The sequence below is a fragment of the Crinia signifera genome, chromosome 6 (genome assembly GCF_055691185.1).
Source record: "Crinia signifera chromosome 6, ASM5569118v1, whole genome shotgun sequence".
In the NCBI taxonomy this organism is placed as follows: Eukaryota; Metazoa; Chordata; class Amphibia; order Anura; family Myobatrachidae; genus Crinia; species Crinia signifera.
The window spans coordinates 36891609-36912578 of NC_139222.1; the positions used below are offsets into that span (position 1 = coordinate 36891609).

At 33.5% G+C, this 20970-nt stretch overlaps 29 non-coding genes across 29 annotated transcripts; all 29 read left to right on the forward strand.

Annotated features, from left to right (window-relative positions):
- The first annotated feature begins 2471 nt into the window (after window positions 1–2471).
- TRNAG-CCC (transfer RNA glycine (anticodon CCC)) lies at window positions 2472–2542 on the forward strand. The gene has a single exon. It is a non-coding gene; the product is annotated as a tRNA-Gly (tRNA).
- A 518-nt stretch (window positions 2543–3060) lies between these two features.
- On the forward strand, window positions 3061–3131 carry TRNAG-CCC (transfer RNA glycine (anticodon CCC)). The gene has a single exon. It is a non-coding gene; the product is annotated as a tRNA-Gly (tRNA).
- Window positions 3132–3648: 517 nt separating this feature from the next.
- Window positions 3649–3719, forward strand: TRNAG-CCC (transfer RNA glycine (anticodon CCC)). Its single transcript has one exon. It is a non-coding gene; the product is annotated as a tRNA-Gly (tRNA).
- Window positions 3720–4237: 518 nt separating this feature from the next.
- Window positions 4238–4308, forward strand: TRNAG-CCC (transfer RNA glycine (anticodon CCC)). The gene has a single exon. It is a non-coding gene; the product is annotated as a tRNA-Gly (tRNA).
- A 518-nt stretch (window positions 4309–4826) lies between these two features.
- On the forward strand, window positions 4827–4897 carry TRNAG-CCC (transfer RNA glycine (anticodon CCC)). Its single transcript has one exon. It is a non-coding gene; the product is annotated as a tRNA-Gly (tRNA).
- A 518-nt stretch (window positions 4898–5415) lies between these two features.
- Window positions 5416–5486, forward strand: TRNAG-CCC (transfer RNA glycine (anticodon CCC)). The gene has a single exon. It is a non-coding gene; the product is annotated as a tRNA-Gly (tRNA).
- Window positions 5487–6004: 518 nt separating this feature from the next.
- Window positions 6005–6075, forward strand: TRNAG-CCC (transfer RNA glycine (anticodon CCC)). The gene has a single exon. It is a non-coding gene; the product is annotated as a tRNA-Gly (tRNA).
- A 517-nt stretch (window positions 6076–6592) lies between these two features.
- Window positions 6593–6663, forward strand: TRNAG-CCC (transfer RNA glycine (anticodon CCC)). The gene has a single exon. It is a non-coding gene; the product is annotated as a tRNA-Gly (tRNA).
- Window positions 6664–7156: 493 nt separating this feature from the next.
- TRNAG-CCC (transfer RNA glycine (anticodon CCC)) lies at window positions 7157–7227 on the forward strand. Its single transcript has one exon. It is a non-coding gene; the product is annotated as a tRNA-Gly (tRNA).
- A 517-nt stretch (window positions 7228–7744) lies between these two features.
- Window positions 7745–7815, forward strand: TRNAG-CCC (transfer RNA glycine (anticodon CCC)). The gene has a single exon. It is a non-coding gene; the product is annotated as a tRNA-Gly (tRNA).
- Window positions 7816–8333: 518 nt separating this feature from the next.
- Window positions 8334–8404, forward strand: TRNAG-CCC (transfer RNA glycine (anticodon CCC)). Its single transcript has one exon. It is a non-coding gene; the product is annotated as a tRNA-Gly (tRNA).
- Window positions 8405–8922: 518 nt separating this feature from the next.
- Window positions 8923–8993, forward strand: TRNAG-CCC (transfer RNA glycine (anticodon CCC)). The gene has a single exon. It is a non-coding gene; the product is annotated as a tRNA-Gly (tRNA).
- A 518-nt stretch (window positions 8994–9511) lies between these two features.
- On the forward strand, window positions 9512–9582 carry TRNAG-CCC (transfer RNA glycine (anticodon CCC)). Its single transcript has one exon. It is a non-coding gene; the product is annotated as a tRNA-Gly (tRNA).
- A 1107-nt stretch (window positions 9583–10689) lies between these two features.
- Window positions 10690–10760, forward strand: TRNAG-CCC (transfer RNA glycine (anticodon CCC)). The gene has a single exon. It is a non-coding gene; the product is annotated as a tRNA-Gly (tRNA).
- A 518-nt stretch (window positions 10761–11278) lies between these two features.
- TRNAG-CCC (transfer RNA glycine (anticodon CCC)) lies at window positions 11279–11349 on the forward strand. The gene has a single exon. It is a non-coding gene; the product is annotated as a tRNA-Gly (tRNA).
- A 518-nt stretch (window positions 11350–11867) lies between these two features.
- On the forward strand, window positions 11868–11938 carry TRNAG-CCC (transfer RNA glycine (anticodon CCC)). Its single transcript has one exon. It is a non-coding gene; the product is annotated as a tRNA-Gly (tRNA).
- Window positions 11939–13045: 1107 nt separating this feature from the next.
- On the forward strand, window positions 13046–13116 carry TRNAG-CCC (transfer RNA glycine (anticodon CCC)). Its single transcript has one exon. It is a non-coding gene; the product is annotated as a tRNA-Gly (tRNA).
- A 1058-nt stretch (window positions 13117–14174) lies between these two features.
- On the forward strand, window positions 14175–14245 carry TRNAG-CCC (transfer RNA glycine (anticodon CCC)). The gene has a single exon. It is a non-coding gene; the product is annotated as a tRNA-Gly (tRNA).
- Window positions 14246–14763: 518 nt separating this feature from the next.
- Window positions 14764–14834, forward strand: TRNAG-CCC (transfer RNA glycine (anticodon CCC)). Its single transcript has one exon. It is a non-coding gene; the product is annotated as a tRNA-Gly (tRNA).
- A 527-nt stretch (window positions 14835–15361) lies between these two features.
- TRNAG-CCC (transfer RNA glycine (anticodon CCC)) lies at window positions 15362–15432 on the forward strand. Its single transcript has one exon. It is a non-coding gene; the product is annotated as a tRNA-Gly (tRNA).
- Window positions 15433–16539: 1107 nt separating this feature from the next.
- On the forward strand, window positions 16540–16611 carry TRNAG-CCC (transfer RNA glycine (anticodon CCC)). Its single transcript has one exon. It is a non-coding gene; the product is annotated as a tRNA-Gly (tRNA).
- A 518-nt stretch (window positions 16612–17129) lies between these two features.
- On the forward strand, window positions 17130–17200 carry TRNAG-CCC (transfer RNA glycine (anticodon CCC)). The gene has a single exon. It is a non-coding gene; the product is annotated as a tRNA-Gly (tRNA).
- Window positions 17201–17225: 25 nt separating this feature from the next.
- Window positions 17226–17296, forward strand: TRNAG-CCC (transfer RNA glycine (anticodon CCC)). The gene has a single exon. It is a non-coding gene; the product is annotated as a tRNA-Gly (tRNA).
- Window positions 17297–17814: 518 nt separating this feature from the next.
- TRNAG-CCC (transfer RNA glycine (anticodon CCC)) lies at window positions 17815–17885 on the forward strand. The gene has a single exon. It is a non-coding gene; the product is annotated as a tRNA-Gly (tRNA).
- A 518-nt stretch (window positions 17886–18403) lies between these two features.
- Window positions 18404–18474, forward strand: TRNAG-CCC (transfer RNA glycine (anticodon CCC)). Its single transcript has one exon. It is a non-coding gene; the product is annotated as a tRNA-Gly (tRNA).
- A 517-nt stretch (window positions 18475–18991) lies between these two features.
- TRNAG-CCC (transfer RNA glycine (anticodon CCC)) lies at window positions 18992–19062 on the forward strand. Its single transcript has one exon. It is a non-coding gene; the product is annotated as a tRNA-Gly (tRNA).
- Window positions 19063–19580: 518 nt separating this feature from the next.
- On the forward strand, window positions 19581–19651 carry TRNAG-CCC (transfer RNA glycine (anticodon CCC)). The gene has a single exon. It is a non-coding gene; the product is annotated as a tRNA-Gly (tRNA).
- A 519-nt stretch (window positions 19652–20170) lies between these two features.
- On the forward strand, window positions 20171–20241 carry TRNAG-CCC (transfer RNA glycine (anticodon CCC)). Its single transcript has one exon. It is a non-coding gene; the product is annotated as a tRNA-Gly (tRNA).
- Window positions 20242–20664: 423 nt separating this feature from the next.
- TRNAG-CCC (transfer RNA glycine (anticodon CCC)) lies at window positions 20665–20735 on the forward strand. Its single transcript has one exon. It is a non-coding gene; the product is annotated as a tRNA-Gly (tRNA).
- Window positions 20736–20970: the final 235 nt, after the last annotated feature.

Genomic DNA, 20970 nt, shown 5'->3' on the forward strand with positions numbered 1-20970 from the left:
ATCCACAGTAAATACAGCATCTAAACTTTCTCTAGCCTCATTTGATAGGACAGCAAGGTCTATCCCATTTAAATATAACTTCAGTTCCTCCTTCGTATAGTTAATACGTGACTGATAAATATCTTTATAGAAAGATAAAAATATATTCACTATATCTGGTGTATTAGTGGCCACTGAACCTGATTTATCCATCAAGCGGGCTATTGTTGATGCAGGGCGGTCAGAGTGTACTAAGTGTGCTAAATAGCTGCCCGTTCTGTCAGCATTTTGATAACTTCTATGTGAACTAAATACCATGCTTCGTAAGTTACGATCTTCCAAGTGTTTTAACCACGCGGCCCGTGCAGTTTCCCATAAAAGTTTGGAATCAGCCAAACCGTCGTTTATATATTGAGCCTCTAGTCTACAGCTCTCTGTTTCGAGCTCAGTTCCCTTTGACCTGTATGCTAACTTAAGGGCAGCTATACGTTGAATAAGAGTACCCCTTAAATATGCCTTATAGCAATCCCAAACTGTTGCCTGAGAAGCAGAATCTTCATTATCTACAAAGTATCCATCCCATAATTTTTCAAGATCAGCAAGTGACCCTATTTGTGAAAGCCAAAAAGGATGAAGCTTCCAGTATGACTGACCTCTTTGACACTCCACGTCTACCACCAAAGACAAGGGGCAATGATCGGACACTCCTCTGGCCTCATATTTTACTGCAACAACATTGGGTAGAAGTGCAGGTGACACTAGGGCTAGATCAATACGCGAAAAGGACTGGTAAGATGTAGAGAAACAAGAGTATTGGTGAACATTAGGATGTTTGTATCTCCACACATCAACCCATCCCAGATCATCTACATATTTGGCAAAGGGAGGCTTACTGCAGTTTGAGCCTATACCAGTATTTTTCCTCCATTTATCTATATTTGGGTCTAGTAAATTATTAAAATCGCCCATGCATATTACTGGGGTACTCGGATTTTGTGCAGTAAATGCTGCTGCCTTTTTAAGGACATCATAGGAGAACGGAGGCGGAATATAAATGGCTAAAATAAAAAAGGGCTGAGAACAAATTTTACAATCAATAAAGACATATCTACCCAATTCGTCAGTTTTTACGGAGTTCAGGAGAAATTCTACAGATCTTTTGACCAGTACTGATACCCCTCTAGAATACGAAGTATGTGAAGCGTGATATGCCCAACCCACCCAGGACTTACGCAATGCTAACAATTTGTTCCCCTCTAAGTGTGTCTCAGTAAGACACACCACGTCGGAGCCATACTGTTTTATCAATTTAAAAATAAGGGATCTTTTTATCTTATTATTTGCACCTCTGACATTCCATGTTAAAAAATTAATGCGAGTCATTGATGCGAGAAAACACCACTGTGAAGCCACTCATCGTTCAAGGCATTAGGACTGGTAGGACTATCATGTAAACTAGCTAAATGATTCATGTTTAAAAAATAATATCCCAAAATATTATTTTTTGTTTTTATCATCTCCATATATTATAAAATTGATATGCGCACTGTGGAGGATATAGAATAGGGTTCGAGCCCGAGGTAGGGGTTAAAATAACTCCCTAATGGGAGATGGGTTTTAGATGTGGTCAGCACAAGGGCAGCAGGTAGCGTGAGAGGACAGGGGCAGGAGTAAGCGGTCGGAAAAGATAAAGTATGGATAAAAAGGGGGGAACCAGAATAACCGTAGGAGAACAGGAAGTCGAGAGTCGTAACAAGGGATAGTATGGTTAATATTGGGACCCTCAGGATAAAGAGGGTGATAATATGCGTATTCTGTATGTGTGGAGATGCGTATGGATTGTGTGTCTGGGGGTTTGTGTGTCCTTGTCTCTTTTTTTTATTTTTTTTATTTTTGTTTCATTACATATGTATATGTGAATTGTAAATTCTGATTGTTCTTTGGATGAAAATTTTTTTTTATATTTGATGTTTTGCTATATGAAATACAAATAAAAACTCAATTAAAAAAAAATAAACTAATACAAAATGTATTAGTCTAAGAATTATTTAATATTGAATGTATCTTACATGACCTGCAGAAATTTTTACACAACTGTGGCAGTAACATTTGTTGTTAAAAGACAATAAAAATAAGCTATTCATACAATCTTCTAATATGAGTAAAATTACATTTCTTAATTAGTTTCAAGAGCATTGCAAAGTTAATAACATGACATTTCTTGACATTTGCATATGTATCAGTTGAACAAAACAATTTATTTCATAATTTGGAAATTCTAGGCTGAGGTGCAATTAGCATAATGTTACTTGAAAAGGACGGCTACATTGAAATTTCATGAAGCAAAGAAATCTATGGTTTAATTAGAAAAATGTATGCAGCAGTGCAGTTAGTACAATTTCGCTTGAAAAGGAAAGCCACATTGTGCAGTTTTGGTGAAATATCATCAATTGATTTGCGTTCGCGTTGTATGTACTCTATGGCAGTCTAAAGCGCTAGTAGTGTAGGGGTATCATGCAAGATTCCCATTTTTGCGACCCGGGTTCGAGTCCCGGCTAGCGCAGGAAACCGATTTTATGCTTTCTTTTAAACTAATACAAAATGTATTAGTCTAAGAATTATTTAATATTGAATGTATCTTACATGACCTGCAGAAATTTTTACACACAGAATTTTTTGACAACTGTGGCAGTAACATTTGTTGTTAAAAGACAATAAAAATAAGCTATTCATACAATCTTCTAATATGAGTAAAATTACATTTCTTAATTAGTTTCAAAAACATTGTAAAGTTAATAACATGACATTTCTTGACAGTTGTATATGTATCAGTTGAACAAAACAATATATTTCATAATTTGGGAATTCTAGACTGAGGTGCAATTAGCATAATGTTACTTGAAAAGGACGGCTACATTGAAATTTCATGAAGCAAAGAAATCTATGGTTTAATTAGAAAAATCTATGCAGCAGTGCAGTTAGTATAATTTCGATTGAAAAGGAAAGCCACATTGTGCAGTTTTGGTGAAATATCATCAATTGATTGGCGCTCGCATTGTATGTACTCTATGGCAGTCTAAAGCGCTAGTAGTGTAGGGGTATCATGCAAGATTCCCATTCTTGCGACCCGGGTTCGAGTCCCGGCTAGCGCAAGAAACAGATTTTATGCTTTCTTTCAAACTAATACAAAATGTATTAGTCTAAGAATTATTTAATATTGAATGTATCTTACATGACCTGCAGAAATTTTTACACACAGAATTTTTTGACAACTGTGGCAGTAACATTTGTTGTAAAAGACAATAAAAATAAGCTATTCATACAATCTTCTAATATGAGTAAAATTACATTTCTTAATTAGTTTCAAGAGCATTGCAAAGTTAATAACATGACATTTCTTGACATTTGCATATGTATCAGTTGAACAAAACAATTTATTTCATAATTTGGAAATTCTAGACTGAGGTGCAATTAGCATAATGTTACTTGAAAAGGACGGCTACATTGAAATTTCATGAAGCAAAGAAATCTATGGTTTAATTAGAAAAATCTATGCAGCAGTGCAGTTAGTACAATTTCGCTTAAAAAGGAAAGCCACATTGTGCAGTTTTGGTGAAATATAATCAATTGATTTGTGTTCGTGTTGTATGTACACTATGGCAGTATAAAGCGCTAGTAGTGTAGGGGTATCATGCAAGATTCCCATTCTTGCGACCCGGGTTCGAGTCCCGGCTAGCGCAGGAAACCGATTTTATGCTTTCTTTTAAACTAATACAAAATGTATTAGTCTAAGAATTATTTAATATTGAATGTATCTTACATGACATGTAGACATTTTTACACACAGAATTTTTTGACAACTGTGGAAGTAACATTTGTTGTTAAAAGACAATAAAAATAAGCTATTCATACAATCTTCTAATATGAGTAAAATTACATTTCTTAATTAGTTTTAAGAGCATTGCAAAGTTAATAACATGACATTTCTTGACATTTGTATATGTATCAGTTGAACAAAACAATATATTTCATAATTTGGGAATTCTAGACTGAGGTGCAATTAGCATAATGTTACTTGAAAAGGACAGCTATATTGAAATTTCATGAAGCAAAGAAATTTATGGTTTAATTAGAAAAATCTATGCAGCAGTGCAGTTAGTACAATTTCGCTTGAAAAGGAAAGCCACATTGTGCAGTTTTGGTGAAATATAATCAATTGATTTGTGTTCGCGTTGTATGTACACTATGGCAGTATAAAGCGCTAGTAGTGTAGGGGTATCATGCAAGATTCCCATTCTTGCGACCCGGGTTCGAGTCCCGGCTAGCGCAGAAAACAGATTTTAGGCTTCCTTTTAAACTAATACAAAATGTATTAGTCTAAGAATTATTTAATATTGAATGTATCTTACATGACCTGCAGAAATTTTTACACACAGAATTTTTTGACAACTGTGGCAGTAACATTTGTTGTTAAAAGACAATAAAAATAAGCTATTCATTCAATCTTCTAATATGAGTAAAATTACATTTCTTTATTAGTTTCAAGAGCATTGCAAAGTTAATAACATGACATTTCTTGACATTTGTATATGTATCAGTTGAACAAAACAATATATTTCATAATTTGGGAATTCTAGACTGAGGTGCAATTAGCATAATGTTACTTGAAAAGGACGGCTACATTGAAATTTCATGAAGCAAAGAAATCTATGGTTTAATTAGAAAAATCTATGCAGCGGTGCAGTTAGTACAATTTCGATTGAAAAGGAAAGCCACATTGTGCAGTTTTGGTGAAATATCATCAATTGATTTGCGCTCACATTGTATGTACTCTATGGCAGTCTAAAGCGCTAGTAGTGTAGGGGTATCATGCAAGATTCCCATTCTTGTGACCCGGGTTCGAGTCCCGGCTAGAGCAAGAAACCGATTTTATGCTTTCTTTTAAACTAATACAAAATGTATTAGTCTAAGAATTATTTAATATTGAATGTATCTTACATGACCTGCAGACATTTTTACACACAGAATTTTTTGACAACTGTGGCAGTAACATTTGTTGTTAAAAGACAATAAAAATAAGCTATTCATACAATCTTCTAATATGAGTAAAATTACATTTCTTAATTAGTTTCAAGAGCATTGCAAAGTTAATAACATGACATTTCTTGACATTTGTATATGTATCAGTTGAACAAAACAATATATTTCATAATTTGGGAATTCTAGACTGAGGTGCAATTAGCATAATGTTACTTGAAAAGGACAGCTACATTGAAATTTCATGAAGCAAAGAAATCTATGGTTTAATTAGAAAAATCTATGCAGCAGTGCAGTTAGTACAATTTTGCTTGAAAAGGAAAGCCACATTGTGCAGTTTTGGTGAAATATCATCAATTGATTTGCGTTCACGTTGCATGTACTCTATGGCAGTCTAAATCGCTAGTAGTATAGGGGTATCATGCAAGATTCCCATTCTTGCGACCCGGGTTCGAGTCCCGGCTAGCGCAGAAAACAGATTTTATGCTTTCTTTTAAACTAATACAAAATGTATTAGTCTAAGAATTATTTAATATTGAATGTATCTTACATGACCTGCAGAAATTTTTACACACAGAATTTTTTGACAACTGTGGCAGTAACATTTGTTGTTAAAAGACAATAAAAATAAGCTATTCTTACAATCTTCTAATATGAGTAAAATTACATTTCTTAATTAGTTTCAAGAGCATTGCAAAGTTAATAACATGACATTTCTTGACATTTGCATATGTATCAGTTGAACAAAACAATTTATTTCATAATTTGGAAATTCTAGACTAAGGTGCAATTAGCATAATGTTACTTGAAAAGGACGGCTACATTGAAATTTCATGAATCAAAGAAATCTATGGTTTAATTAGAAAAATGTATGCAGCAGTGCAGTTAGTACAATTTCGCTTGAAAAGGAAAGCCACATTGTGCAGTTTTGGTGAAATATAATCAATTGATTTGTGTTCGCGTTGTATGTACACTAAGGCAGTCTAAAGCGCTAGTAGTGTAGGGGTATCATGCAAGATTCCCATTCTTGTGACCCGGGTTCGAGTCCCGGCTAGCGCAAGAAACAGATTTTAAGCTTTCTTTCAAACTAATACAAAATGTATTAGTCTAAGAATTATTTAATATTGAATGTATCTTACATGGCCTGCAGAAATTTTTACACACAGAATTTTTTGACAACTGTGGCAGTAACATTTGTTGTAAAAGACAATAAAAATAAGCTATTCATACAATCTTCTAATATGAGTAAAATTACATTTCTTAATTAGTTTCAAGAGCATTGCAAAGTTAATAACATGAAATTTCTTGACATTTGCATATGTATCAGTTGAACAAAACAATTTATTTCATAATTTGGAAATTCTAGACTGAGGTGCAATTAGCATAATGTTACTTGAAAAGGACGGCTACATTGAAATTTCATGAAGCAAAGAAATCTATGGTTTAATTAGAAAAATCTATGCAGCAGTGCAGTTAGTACAATTTCGCTTAAAAAGGAAAGCCACATTGTGCAGTTTTGGTGAAATATAATCAATTGATTTGTGTTCGTGTTGTATGTACATTATGGCAGTATAAAGCGCTAGTAGTGTAGGGGTATCATGCAAGATTCCCATTCTTGCGACCCGGGTTCGAGTCCCGGCTAGCGCAGGAAACCCATTTTATGCTTTCTTTTAAACTAATACAAAATGTATTAGTCTAAGAATTATTTAATATTGAATGTATCTTACATGACATGTAGACATTTTTACACACAGAATATTTTGACAACTGTGGCAGTAACATTTGTTGTTAAAAGACAATAAAAATAAGCTATTCATACAATCTTCTAATATGAGTAAAATTACATTTCTTAATTAGTTTTAAGAGCATTGCAAAGTTAATAACATGACATTTCTTGACATTTGTATATGTATCAGTTGAACAAAACAATATATTTCATAATATGGGAATTCTAGACTGAGGTGCAATTAGCATAATGTTACTTGAAAAGGACGGCTACATTGAAATTTCATGAAGCAAAGAAATCTATGGTTTAATTAGAAAAATCTATGCAGCAGTGCAGTTAGTACAATTTCGCTTGAAAAGGAAATATCATCAATTGATTTGCGCTCGCATTGTATGTACACTATGGCAGTCTAAAGCGCTAGTAGTGTAGGGGTATCATGCAAGATTCCCATTCTTGTGACCCGGGTTCGAGTCCTGGCTAGCGCAAGAAACAGATTTTAAGCTTTCTTTCAAACTAATACAAAATGTATTAGTCTAAGAATTATTTAATATTGAATGTATCTTACATGACCTGCAGAAATTTTTACACACAGAATTTTTTGACAACTGTGGCAGTAACATTTGTTGTAAAAGACAATAAAAATAAGCTATTCATACAATCTTCTAATATGAGTAAAATTACATTTCTTAATTAGTTTCAAGAGCATTGCAAAGTTAATAACATGACATTTCTTGACATTTGCATATGTATCAGTTGAACAAAACAATTTATTTCATAATTTGGAAATTCTAGACTGAGGTGCAATTAGCATAATGTTACTTGAAAAGGACGGCTACATTGAAATTTCATGAAGCAAAGAAATCTATGGTTTAATTAGAAAAATCTATGCAGCAGTGCAGTTAGTACAATTTCGCCTAAAAAGGAAAGCCACATTGTGCAGTTTTGGTGAAATATAATCAATTGATTTGTGTTCGTGTTGTATGTACACTATGGCAGTATAAAGCGCTAGTAGTGTAGGGGTATCATGCAAGATTCCCATTCTTGCGACCCGGGTTCGAGTCCCGGCTAGCACAGGAAACCGATTTTATGCTTTCTTTTAAACTAATACAAAATGTATTAGTCTAAGAATTATTTAATATTGAATGTATCTTACATGACATGTAGACATTTTTACACACAGAATATTTTGACAACTGTGGCAGTAACATTTGTTGTTAAAAGACAATAAAAATAAGCTATTCATACAATCTTCTAATATGAGTAAAATTACATTTCTTAATTAGTTTTAAGAGCATTGCAAAATTAATAACATGACATTTCTTGACATTTGTATATGTATCAGTTGAACAAAACAATATATTTCATAATTTGGGAATTCTAGACTGAGGTGCAATTAGCATAATGTTACTTGAAAAGGACGGCTACATTGAAATTTCATGAAGCAAAGAAATCTATGGTTTAATTAGAAAAATCTATGCAGCAGTGCAGTTAGTACAATTTCGCTTGAAAAGGAAAGCCACATTGTGCAGTTTTGGTGAAATATCATCAATTGATTTGCGTTCGCATTGTATGTACTCTATGGCAGTCTAAAGCGCTAGTAGTGTAGGGGTATCATGCAAGATTCCCATTCTTGCGACCCGGGTTTGAGTCCCGGCTAGCGCAAGAAACTGATTTTATGCTTTCTTTTAAACTAGTACAAAATGTATTAGTCTAAGAATTATTTAATATTGAATGTATCTTACATGACCTGCAGACATTTTTACACACAGAATTTTTTGACAACTGTGGCAGTAACATTTGTTGTTAAAAGACAATAAAAATAAGCTATTCATACAATATCCTAACATGAGTAAAATTACAATTCTTAATTAGTTTCAAGAGCATTGCAAAGTTAATAACATGACATTTCTTGACATTTGTATATGTATCAGTTGAACAAAACAATATATTTCATAATTTGGGAATTCTAGACTGAGGTGCAATTAGCATAATGTTACTTGAAAAGGACAGCTACATTGAAATTTCATGAAGCAAAGAAATCTATGGTTTAATTAGAAAAATATATGCAGCAGTGCAGTTAATACAATTTTGCTTGAAAAGGAAAGCCACATTGTGCAGTTTTGGTGAAATATCATCAATTGATTTGCGTTCACATTGCATGTACTCTATGGCAGTCTAAATCGCTAGTAGTGTAGGGGTATCATGCAAGATTCCCATTCTTGCGACCCGGGTTCGATTCCCGGCTAGCGCAGGAAACACATTTTATGCTTTCTTTTAAACTAATACAAAATGTATTAGTCTAAGAATTATTTAATATTGAATGTATCTTACATTACCTGCAGACATTTTTACACACAGAATTTTTTGACAACTGTGGCAGTAACATTTGTTGTTAAAAGACAATAAAAATAAGCTATTCATACAATCTTCTAATATGAGTAAAATTACATTTCTTAATTAGTTTCAAGAGCATTGCAAAGTTAATAACATGACATTTCTTGACATTTGTATATGTATCAGTTGTACAAAACAATATATTTCATAATTTGGGAATTCTAGACTGAGGTGCAATTAGCATAATGTTACTTGAAAAGGACGGCTACATTGAAATTTCATGAAGCAAAGAAATCTATGGTTTAATTAGAAAAATCTATGCAGCAGTGCAGTTAGTACAATTTCGCTTGAAAAGGAAAGCCACATTGTGCAGTTTTGGTGAAATATCATCAATTGATTTGCGTTCGCGGTGTATGTACTCTATGGCAGTCTAAAGCGCTAGTAGTGTAGGGGTATCATGCAAGATTCCCATTCTTGCGACCCGGGTTCGATTCCCGGCTAGCGCAGGAAACACATTTTATGCTTTCTTTTAAACTAATACAAAATGTATTAGTCTAAGAATTATTTAATATTGAATGTATCTTACATTACCTGCAGACATTTTTACACACAGAATTTTTTGACAACTGTGGCAGTAACATTTGTTGTTAAAAGACAATAAAAATAAGCTATTCATACAATCTTCTAATATGAGTAAAATTACATTTCTTAATTAGTTTCAAGAGCATTGCAAAGTTAATAACATGACATTTCTTGACATTTGTATATGTATCAGTTGAACAAAACAATATATTTCATAATTTGGGAATTCTAGACTGAGGTGCAATTAGCATAATGTTACTTGAAAAGGACGGCTACATTGAAATTTCATGAAGCAAAGAAATCTATGGTTTAATTAGAAAAATCTATGCAGCAGTGCAGTTAGTACAATTTCGATTGAAAAGGAAAGCCACATTGTGCAGTTTTGGTGAAATATCATCAATTGATTTGCGTTCGCGGTGTATGTACTCTATGGCAGTCTAAAGCGCTTGTAGCGTAGGGGTATCATGCAAGATTCCCGTTCTTGCGACCCCGGTTCGATTCCCGGCTAGCGCAGGAAACACATTTTATGCTTTCTTTTAAACTAATACAAAATGTATTAGTCTAAGAATTATTTAATATTGAATGTATCTTACATTACCTGCAGAAATTTTTACACACAGAATTTTTTGACAACTGTGGCAGTAACATTTGTTGTTAAAAGACAATAAAAATAAGCTATTCATACAATCTTCTAATATGAGTAAAATTACATTTCTTAATTAGTTTCAAGAGCATTGCAAAGTTAATAACATGACATTTCTTGACATTTGTATATGTATCAGTTGAACAAAACAATATATTTCATAATTTGGGAATTCTAGACTAAGGTGCAATTAGCATAATGTTACTTGAAAAGGACGGCTACATTGAAATTTCATGAAGCAAAGAAATCTATGGTTTAATTAGAAAAATCTATGCAGCGGTGCAGTTAGTACAATTTCGCTTGAAAAGGAAAGCCACATTGGGCAGTTTTGGTGAAATATCATCAATTGATTTGTGTTCGCGTTGTATGTACTCTATGGCAGTCTAAAGCGCTAGTAGTGTAGGGGTATCATGCAAGATTCCCATTCTTGCGACCCGGGTTTGAGTCCCGGCTAGCGCAAGAAACTGATTTTATGCTTTCTTTTAAACTAGTACAAAATGTATTAGTCTAAGAATTATTTAATATTGAATGTATCTTACATGACCTGCAGACATTTTTACACACAGAATTTTTTGACAACTGTGGCAGTAACATTTGTTGTTAAAAGACAATAAAAATAAGCTATTCATACAATATCCTAACATGAGTAAAATTACAATTCTTAATTAGTTTCAAGAGCATTGCAAAGTTAATAACATGACATTTCTTGACATTTGTATATGTATCAGTTGAACAAAACAATATATTTCATAATTTGGGAATTCTAGACTGAGGTGCAATTAGCATAATGTTACTTGAAAAGGACAGCTACATTGAAATTTCATGAAGCAAAGAAATCTATGGTTTAATTAGAAAAATATATGCAGCAGTGCAGTTAATACAATTTTGCTTGAAAAGGAAAGCCACATTGTGCAGTTTTGGTGAAATATCATCAATTGATTTGCGTTCACATTGCATGTACTCTATGGCAGTCTAAATCGCTAGTAGTGTAGGGGTATCATGCAAGATTCCCATTCTTGCGACCCGGGTTCGATTCCCGGCTAGCGCAGGAAACACATTTTATGCTTTCTTTTAAACTAATACAAAATGTATTAGTCTAAGAATTATTTAATATTGAATGTATCTTACATTACCTGCAGACATTTTTACACACAGAATTTTTTGACAACTGTGGCAGTAACATTTGTTGTTAAAAGACAATAAAAATAAGCTATTCATACAATCTTCTAATATGAGTAAAATTACATTTCTTAATTAGTTTCAAGAGCATTGCAAAGTTAATAACATGACATTTCTTGACATTTGTATATGTATCAGTTGTACAAAACAATATATTTCATAATTTGGGAATTCTAGACTGAGGTGCAATTAGCATAATGTTACTTGAAAAGGACGGCTACATTGAAATTTCATGAAGCAAAGAAATCTATGGTTTAATTAGAAAAATCTATGCAGCAGTGCAGTTAGTACAATTTCGCTTGAAAAGGAAAGCCACATTGTGCAGTTTTGGTGAAATATCATCAATTGATTTGCGTTCGCGGTGTATGTACTCTATGGCAGTCTAAAGCGCTAGTAGTGTAGGGGTATCATGCAAGATTCCCATTCTTGCGACCCGGGTTCGATTCCCGGCTAGCGCAGGAAACACATTTTATGCTTTCTTTTAAACTAATACAAAATGTATTAGTCTAAGAATTATTTAATATTGAATGTATCTTACATTACCTGCAGACATTTTTACACACAGAATTTTTTGACAACTGTGGCAGTAACATTTGTTGTTAAAAGACAATAAAAATAAGCTATTCATACAATCTTCTAATATGAGTAAAATTACATTTCTTAATTAGTTTCAAGAGCATTGCAAAGTTAATAACATGACATTTCTTGACATTTGTATATGTATCAGTTGAACAAAACAATATATTTCATAATTTGGGAATTCTAGACTGAGGTGCAATTAGCATAATGTTACTTGAAAAGGACGGCTACATTGAAATTTCATGAAGCAAAGAAATCTATGGTTTAATTAGAAAAATCTATGCAGCAGTGCAGTTAGTACAATTTCGATTGAAAAGGAAAGCCACATTGTGCAGTTTTGGTGAAATATCATCAATTGATTTGCGTTCGCGGTGTATGTACTCTATGGCAGTCTAAAGCGCTTGTAGCGTAGGGGTATCATGCAAGATTCCCGTTCTTGCGACCCCGGTTCGATTCCCGGCTAGCGCAGGAAACACATTTTATGCTTTCTTTTAAACTAATACAAAATGTATTAGTCTAAGAATTATTTAATATTGAATGTATCTTACATTACCTGCAGAAATTTTTACACACAGAATTTTTTGACAACTGTGGCAGTAACATTTGTTGTTAAAAGACAATAAAAATAAGCTATTCATACAATCTTCTAATATGAGTAAAATTACATTTCTTAATTAGTTTCAAGAGCATTGCAAAGTTAATAACATGACATTTCTTGACATTTGTATATGTATCAGTTGAACAAAACAATATATTTCATAATTTGGGAATTCTAGACTAAGGTGCAATTAGCATAATGTTACTTGAAAAGGACGGCTACATTGAAATTTCATGAAGCAAAGAAATCTATGGTTTAATTAGAAAAATCTATGCAGCGGTGCAGTTAGTACAATTTCGCTTGAAAAGGAAAGCCACATTGGGCAGTTTTGGTGAAATATCATCAATTGATTTGTGTTCGCGTTGTATGTACTCTATGGCAGTCTAAAGCGCTAGTAGTGTAGGGGTATCATGCAAGATTCCCATTCTTGCGACCCGGGTTCGAGTCCCGGCTAGCGCAGGAAACCGATTTTATGCTTTCTTTTAAACTAATACAAAATGTATTAGTCTAAGAATTATTTAATATTGAATGTATCTTACATGACCTGCAGAAATTTTTACACACAGAATTTTTGGTACTTGTGAGTTATCTGGGCGCCCGATTTTTTGATTGTATGCCTTAAGTTAAGGCATACAATCAGATGCGATGCGATATCGCATCGCATCGCATCGCATGCGACCATCGGATGCGATGACCCGATTTTTCCATAGGAATCAATGTTAAAATGATTCCTATGGAAAAAGGGGTCCTTTTCATACCCCTACTATCCAAGTGGGCATGGAGTTGGATATAAACCTGTGGCGAGCGTAGCGAGCCACCGAGCCCGAAGCGTGGCGAGCGTAGCGAGCCCCGCGAGGGGACGGTATTCAGGTTTATATCCAACTCCATGCCCACTTGGATAGTAGGGGTATGAAAAGAACCCCTTTTTCCCATTGAATTCCATGTTAAAATGGACTCAGTCCATTTTAACATTGATTCCTATGGAAAAATCAGGTCATCGCATCGCATCGCATCGCATCGCATCCGATGGTCGCATGCGATGCGATGCGATGTGCCCGATCCGACCCGATTTAGAAATCGGGCGCCCAGATAACTCACAAGTACCGAATTTTTTGACAACTGTGGCAGTAACATTTGTTGTTAAAAGACAATAAAAATAAGCTAATTATACAATCTTCTAATATGAGTAAAATTACATTTCTTAATTAGTTTCAAGAGCATTGCAAAGTTAATAACATGACATTTCTTGACATTTGTATATGTATCAGTTGAACAAAACAATATATTTCATAATTTGGGAATTCTAGACTGAGGTGCAATTAGCATAATGTTACTTGAAAAGGACGGCTACATTGAAATTTCATGAAGCAAAGAAATCTATGGTTTAATTAGAAAAATCTATGCAGCAGTGCAGTTAGTACAATTTCGCTTGAAAAGGAAAGCCACATTGTGCAGTTTTGGTGAAATATCATCAATTGATTTGCATTCGTGTTGTATGTACTCTACAGCAGTCTAAAGCGCTAGTAGTGTAGGGGTATCATGCAAGATTCCCATTCTTGCGACCCGGGTTCGAGTCCCGGCTAGCGCAGGAAACCGATTTTATGCTTTCTTTTAAACTAATACAAAATGTATTAGTCTGAGAATTATTTAATATTGAATGTATCTTACATGACCTGCAGAAATTTTTACACACAGAATTTTTTGACAACTGTGGCAGTAACATTTGTTGTTAAAAGACATTAAAAATAAGCTATTCATACAATCTTCTAATATGAGTAAAATTACATTTCTTAATTAGTTTCAAGAGCATTGCAAAGTTAATAACATGACATTTCTTGACATTTGTATATGTATCAGTTGAACAAAACAATATATTTCATAATTTGGGAATTCTAGACTGAGGTGCAATTAGCATAATGTTACTTGAAAAGGACGGCTACATTGAAATTTCATGAAGCAAAGAAATCTATGGTTTAATTAGAAAAATCTATGCAGCAGTGCAGTTAGTACAATTTCGCTTGAAAAGGAAAGCCACATTGTGCAGTTTTGGTGAAATATCATCAATTGATTTGCATTCGCGTTGTATGTACTCTACAGCAGTCTAAAGCACTAGTAGTGTAGGGGTATCATGCAAGATTCCCATTCTTGCGACCCGGGTTCGAGTCCCGGCTAGCGCAGGAAACAGATTTTATGCTTTCTTTTAAACTAATACAAAATGTATTAGTCTGAGAATTATTTAATATTGAATGTATCTTACATGACCTGCAGAAATTTTAACACACAGAATTTTTTGACAACTGTGGCAGTAACATTTGTTGTTAAAAGACAATAAAAATAAGCTAAATAAGCTAATTATACAATCTTCTAATATGAGTAAAATTACATTTCTTAATTAGTTTCAAGAGCATTGTAAAGTTAATAACATGACATTTCTTGACATTTGTATATGTATCAGTTGAACAAAACAATATATTTCATAATTTGGGAATTCTAGACTGAGGTGCAATTAGCATAATGTTACTTGAAAAGGACGGCTACATTGACATTTCATGAAGCAAAGAAATCTATGGTTTAATTAGAAAAATCTATGCAGCAGTGCAGTTAGTACAATTTCGCTTGAAAAGGAAAGCCACATTGTGCAGTTTTGGTGTAATATCATCAATTGATTTGCGTTCGCGATGTATGTACTCTATGGCAGTCTAAAGCGCTAGTAGTGTAGGGGTATCATGCAAGATTCCCATTCTTGCGACCCGGGTTCGAGTCCCAGCTAGCGCAAGAAACAGATTTTATGCTTTCTTTTAAACTAATACAAAATGTATTAGTCTGAGAATTATTTAATATTGAATGTATCTTACATGACCTGCAGAAATTTTTACACACAGAATTTTTGGACAACTGTGGCAGTAACATTTGTTGTTAAAAGACAATAAAAATAAGCTATTCATACAATCTTCTAATATGAGTAAAATTACATTTCTTAATTAGTTTCAAGAGCATTGCAAAGTTAATAACATGACATTTCTTGACATTTGTATATGTATCAGTTGAACAAAACAATATATTTCATAATTTGGGAATTCTAGACTGAGGTGCAATTAGCATAATGTTACTTGAAAAGGACGGCTACATTGAAATTTCATGAAGCAAAGAAATCTATGGTTTAATTAGAAAAATCTATGCAGCAGTGCAGTTAGTACAATTTCGCTTGAAAAGGAAAGCCACATTGTGCAGTTTTGGTGAAATATCATCAATTGATTTGCGTTCGCATTGTATGTACTCTATGGCAGTCTAAAGCGCTAGTAGTGTAGGGGTATCATGCAAGATTCCCCTTTTTGCGACCCAGGTTCGAGTCCCGGCTAGCGCAGTAAACCGATTTTATGCTTTCTTTTAAACTAATACAAAATGTATTAGTCTAAGAATTATTTAATATTGAATGTATCATACATGACCTGCAGAAATTTTTACACACAGAATTTTTTGACAACTGTGGCAGTAACATTTGTTGTTAAAAGACAATAAAAATAAGCTATTCATACAATCTTCTAATATGAGTAAAATTACATTTCTTAATTAGTTTCAAGAGCATTGCAAAGTTAATAACATGACATTTCTTGACATTTGTATATGTATCAGTTGAACAAAACAATATATTTCATAATTTGGGAATTCTAGACTGAGGTGCAATTAGCATAATGTTACTTGAAAAGGACGGCTACATTGAAATTTCATGAAGCAAAGAAATCTATGGTTTAATTAGAAAAATCTATGCAGCAGTGCAGTTAGTACAATTTCGCTTGAAAAGGAAAGCCACATTGTGCAGTTTTGGTGAAATATCATCAATTGATTTGCGTTCGCGGTGTATGTACTCTATGGCAGTCTAAAGCGCTAGTAGTGTAGGGGTATCATGCAAGATTCCCATTCTTGCGACCCGGGTTTCGATTCCCGGCTAGCGCAGGAAACACATTTTATGCTTTCTTTTAAACTAATACAAAATGTATTAGTCTAAGAATTATTTAATATTGAATGTATCTTACATTACCTGCAGATATTTTTACACACAGAATTTTTTGACAACTGTGGCAGTAACATTTGTTGTTAAAAGACAATAAAAATAAGCTATTCATACAATCTTCTAATATGAGTAAAATTACATTTCTTAATTAGTTTCAAGAGCATTGCAAAGTTAATAACATGACATTTCTTGACATTTGTATATGTATCAGTTGAACAAAACAATATATTTCATAATTTGGGAATTCTAGACTGAGGTGCAATTAGCATAATGTTACTTGAAAAGGACGGCTACATTGAAATTTCATGAAGCAAAGAAATCTATGGTTTAATTAGAAAAATCTATGCAGCAGTGCAGTTAGTACAATTTTGATTGAAAAGGAAAGCCACATTGTGCAGTTTTGGTGAAATATCATCAATTGATTTGCGTTCGCGGTGTATGTACTCTATGGCAGTCTAAAGCGCTAGTAGTGTAGGGGTATCATGCAAGATTCCCATTCTTGCGACCCGGGTTCGATTCCCGGCTAGCGCAGGAAACACATTTTATGCTTTCTAAAGCGCTAGTAGTGTAGGGGTATCATGCAAGATTCCCATTCTTGCGACCCGGGTTCGAGTCCCGGCTAGCGCAGGAAACCGATTTTATGCTTTCTTTTAAACTAATACAAAATGTATTAGTCTAAGAATTATTTAATATTGAATGTATCTTACATGACCTGCAGAAAATTTTACACACAGAATTTTTTGACAACTGTGGCAGTAATATTTGTTGTTAAAAGACAATAAAAATAAGCTATTCATACAATCTTCTAATATGAGTAAAATTACATTTCTTAATTAGTTTCAAGAGCATTGCAAAGTTAATAACATGACATTTCTTGACATTTGTATATGTATCAGTTGAACAAAACAATATATTTCATAATTTGGGAATTCTAGACTGAGGTGCAATTAGCATAATGTTACTTGAAAAGGACGGCTACATTGACATTTCATGAAGCAAAGAAATCTATGGTTTAATTAGAAAAATCTATGCAGCAGTGCAGTTAGTACAATTTCGCTTGAAAAGGAAAGCCACATTGTGCAGTTTTGGTGAAATATCATCAATTGATTTGCGTTCGCGATGTATGTACTCTATGGCAGTCTAAAGCGCTAGTAGTGTAGGGGTATCATGCAAGATTCCCATTCTTGCGACCCGGGTTCGAGTCCCGGCTAGCGCAGGAAACAGATTTTATGCTTTCTTTTAAACTAATACAAAATGTATTAGTCTGAGAATTATTTAATATTGAATGTATCTTACATGACCTGCAGAAATTTTTACACACAGAATTTTTTGACAACTGTGGCAGTAACATTTGTTGTTAAAAGACAATAAAAATAAGCTATTCATACAATCTTCTAATATGAGTAAAATTACGTTTCTTAATTAGTTTCAAGAGCATTGCAAAGTTAATAACATGACATTTCTTGACATTTGTATATGTATCAGTTGAACAAAACAATATATTTCATAATTTGGGAATTCTAGACTGAGGTGCAATTAGCATAATGTTACTTGAAAAGGACGGCTACATTGAAATTTCATGAAGCAAAGAAATCTATGGTTTAATTAGAAAAATCTATGCAGCAGTGCAGTTAGTACAATTTCGATTGAAAAGGAAAGCCACATTGTGCAGTTTTGGTGAAATATCATCAATTGATTTGCGTTCGCATTGTATGTACTCTATGACAGTCTAAAGCGCTAGTAGTGTAGGGGTATCATGCAAGATTCCCATTCTTGTTACTCGGGTTCGAGTCCCGGCTAGCGCAAGAAACAGATTTTATGCTTTCTTTTAAACTAATACAAAATGTATTAGTCTAAGAATTATTTAATATTGAATGTATCTTACATGACCTGCAGAAATTTTTACACACAGAATTTTTTGACAACTGTGGCAGTAACATTTGTTGTAAAAGACAATAAAAATAAGCTATTCATACAATCTTCTAATATGAGTAAAATTACATTTCTTAATTAGTTTCAAGAGCATTGCAAAGTTAATAACATGACATTTCTTGACATTTGCATATGTATCAGTTGAACAAAACAATTTATTTCATAATTTGGAAATTCTAGACTGAGGTGCAATTAGCATAATGTTACTTGAAAAGGACGGCTACATTGAAATTTCATGAAGCAAAGAAATCTATGGTTTAATTAGAAAAATCTATGCAGCAGTGCAGTTAGTACAATTTCGCTTGAAAAGGAAAGCCACATTGTGCAGTTTTGGTGAAATATCATCAATTGATTTGCATTCGCGTTGTATGTACTCTACAGCAGTCTAATGCGCTAGTAGTGTAGGGGTATCATGCAAGATTCCCATTCTTGCGACCCGAGTTCGAGTCCCGGCTAGCGCAGGAAACCGATTTTATGCTTTCTTTTAAACTAATACAAAATGTATTAGTCTGAGAATTATTTAATATTGAATGTATCTTACATGACCTGCAGAAATTTTTACACACAGAATTTTTTGACAACTGTGGCAGTAACATTTGTTGTTAAAAGACAATAAAAATAAGCTATTCATACAATCTTCTAATATGAGTAAAATTACATTTCTTAATTAGTTTCAAGAGCATTGCAAAGTTAATAACATGACATTTCTTGACATTTGTATATGTATCAGTTGAACAAAACAATATATTTCATAATTTGGGAATTCTAGACCGAGGTGCAATTAGCATAATGTTACTTGAAAAGGACGGCTACATTGAAATTTCATGAAGCAAAGAAATCTATGGTTTAATTAGAAAAATCTATGCAGCAGTGCAGTTAGTACAATTTCGCTTTAAAAGGAAAGCCACATTGTGCAGTTTTGGTGAAATATCATCAATTGATTTGCATTTGCGTTGTATGTACTCTATGGCAGTCTAAAGCGCTAGTAGTGTAGGGGTATCATGCAAGATTCCCATTCTTGCGACCCGGGTTCGAGTCCCGGCTAGCGCAGGAAACCGATTTTATGCTTTCTATTTAAACTAATACAAAATGTATTAGTCTAAGAATTATTTAATATTGAATGTATCTTACATGACCTGCAGACATTTTTACACACAGAATTTTTTGACAACTGTGGCAGTAACATTTGTTGTTAAAAGACAATAAAAATAAGCTATTCATACAATCTTCTAATATGAGTAAAATTACATTTCTTAATTAGTTTCAAGAGCATTTCAAAGTTAATAACATGACATTTCTTGACATTTGTATATGTATCAGTTGAACAAAACAATATATTTCATAATTTGGGAATTCTAGACTGAGGTGCAATTAGCATAATGTTACTTGAAAAGGACAGCTACATTGAAATTTCATGAAGCAAAGAAATCTATGGTTTAATTAGAAAAATATATGCAGCAGTGCAGTTAGTACAATTTTGCTTGAAAAGGAAAGCCACATTGTGCAGTTTTGGTGAAATATCATCAATTGATTTGCGTTCACGTTGCATGTACTCTATGGCAGTCTAAATCGCTAGTAGTATAGGGGTATCATGCAAGATTCCCATTCTTGCGACCCGGGTTCGAGTCCCGGCTAGCGCAGGAAACAGATTTTATGCTTTCTTTTAAACTAATACAAAATGTATTAGTCTAAGAATTATTTAATATTGAATGTATCTTACATGACCTGCAGAAATTTTTACACACAGAATTTTTTGACAACTGTGGCAGTAACATTTGTTGTTAAAAGACAATAAAAATAAGCTATTCTTACAATCTTCTAATATGAGTAAAATTACATTTCTTAATTAGTTTCAAGAGCATTGCAAAGTTAATAACATGACATTTCTTGACATTTGTATATGTATCAGTTGAACAAAACAATTTATTTCATAATTAGAAAAATCTATGCAGCAGTGCAGTTAGTACAATTTCGCTTGAAAAGGAAAGCCACATTGTGCAGTTTTGGTGAAATATCATCAATTGATTTGCGTTCGCGGTGTATGTACTCTATGGCAGTCTAAAGCGCTAGTAGTGTAGGGGTATCATGCAAGATTCCCATTCTTGCGACCCGGGTTCGATTCCCGGCTAGCGCAGGAAACACATTTTATGCTTTCTTTTAAACTAATACAAAATGTATTAGTCTAAGAATTATTTAATATTGAATGTATCTTACATGACCTGCAGAAATTTTGGTACTTATGTATTATCTGGGCTCCCATGTTAAATGCATCCCATTTTTTCATACCCCTACTATCCAACTACGCATGGAGTTGATTTTATATAGTGTGGCGAGCGCAGCGAGCCACCGTGCCCGAAGCGTGGTGAGCG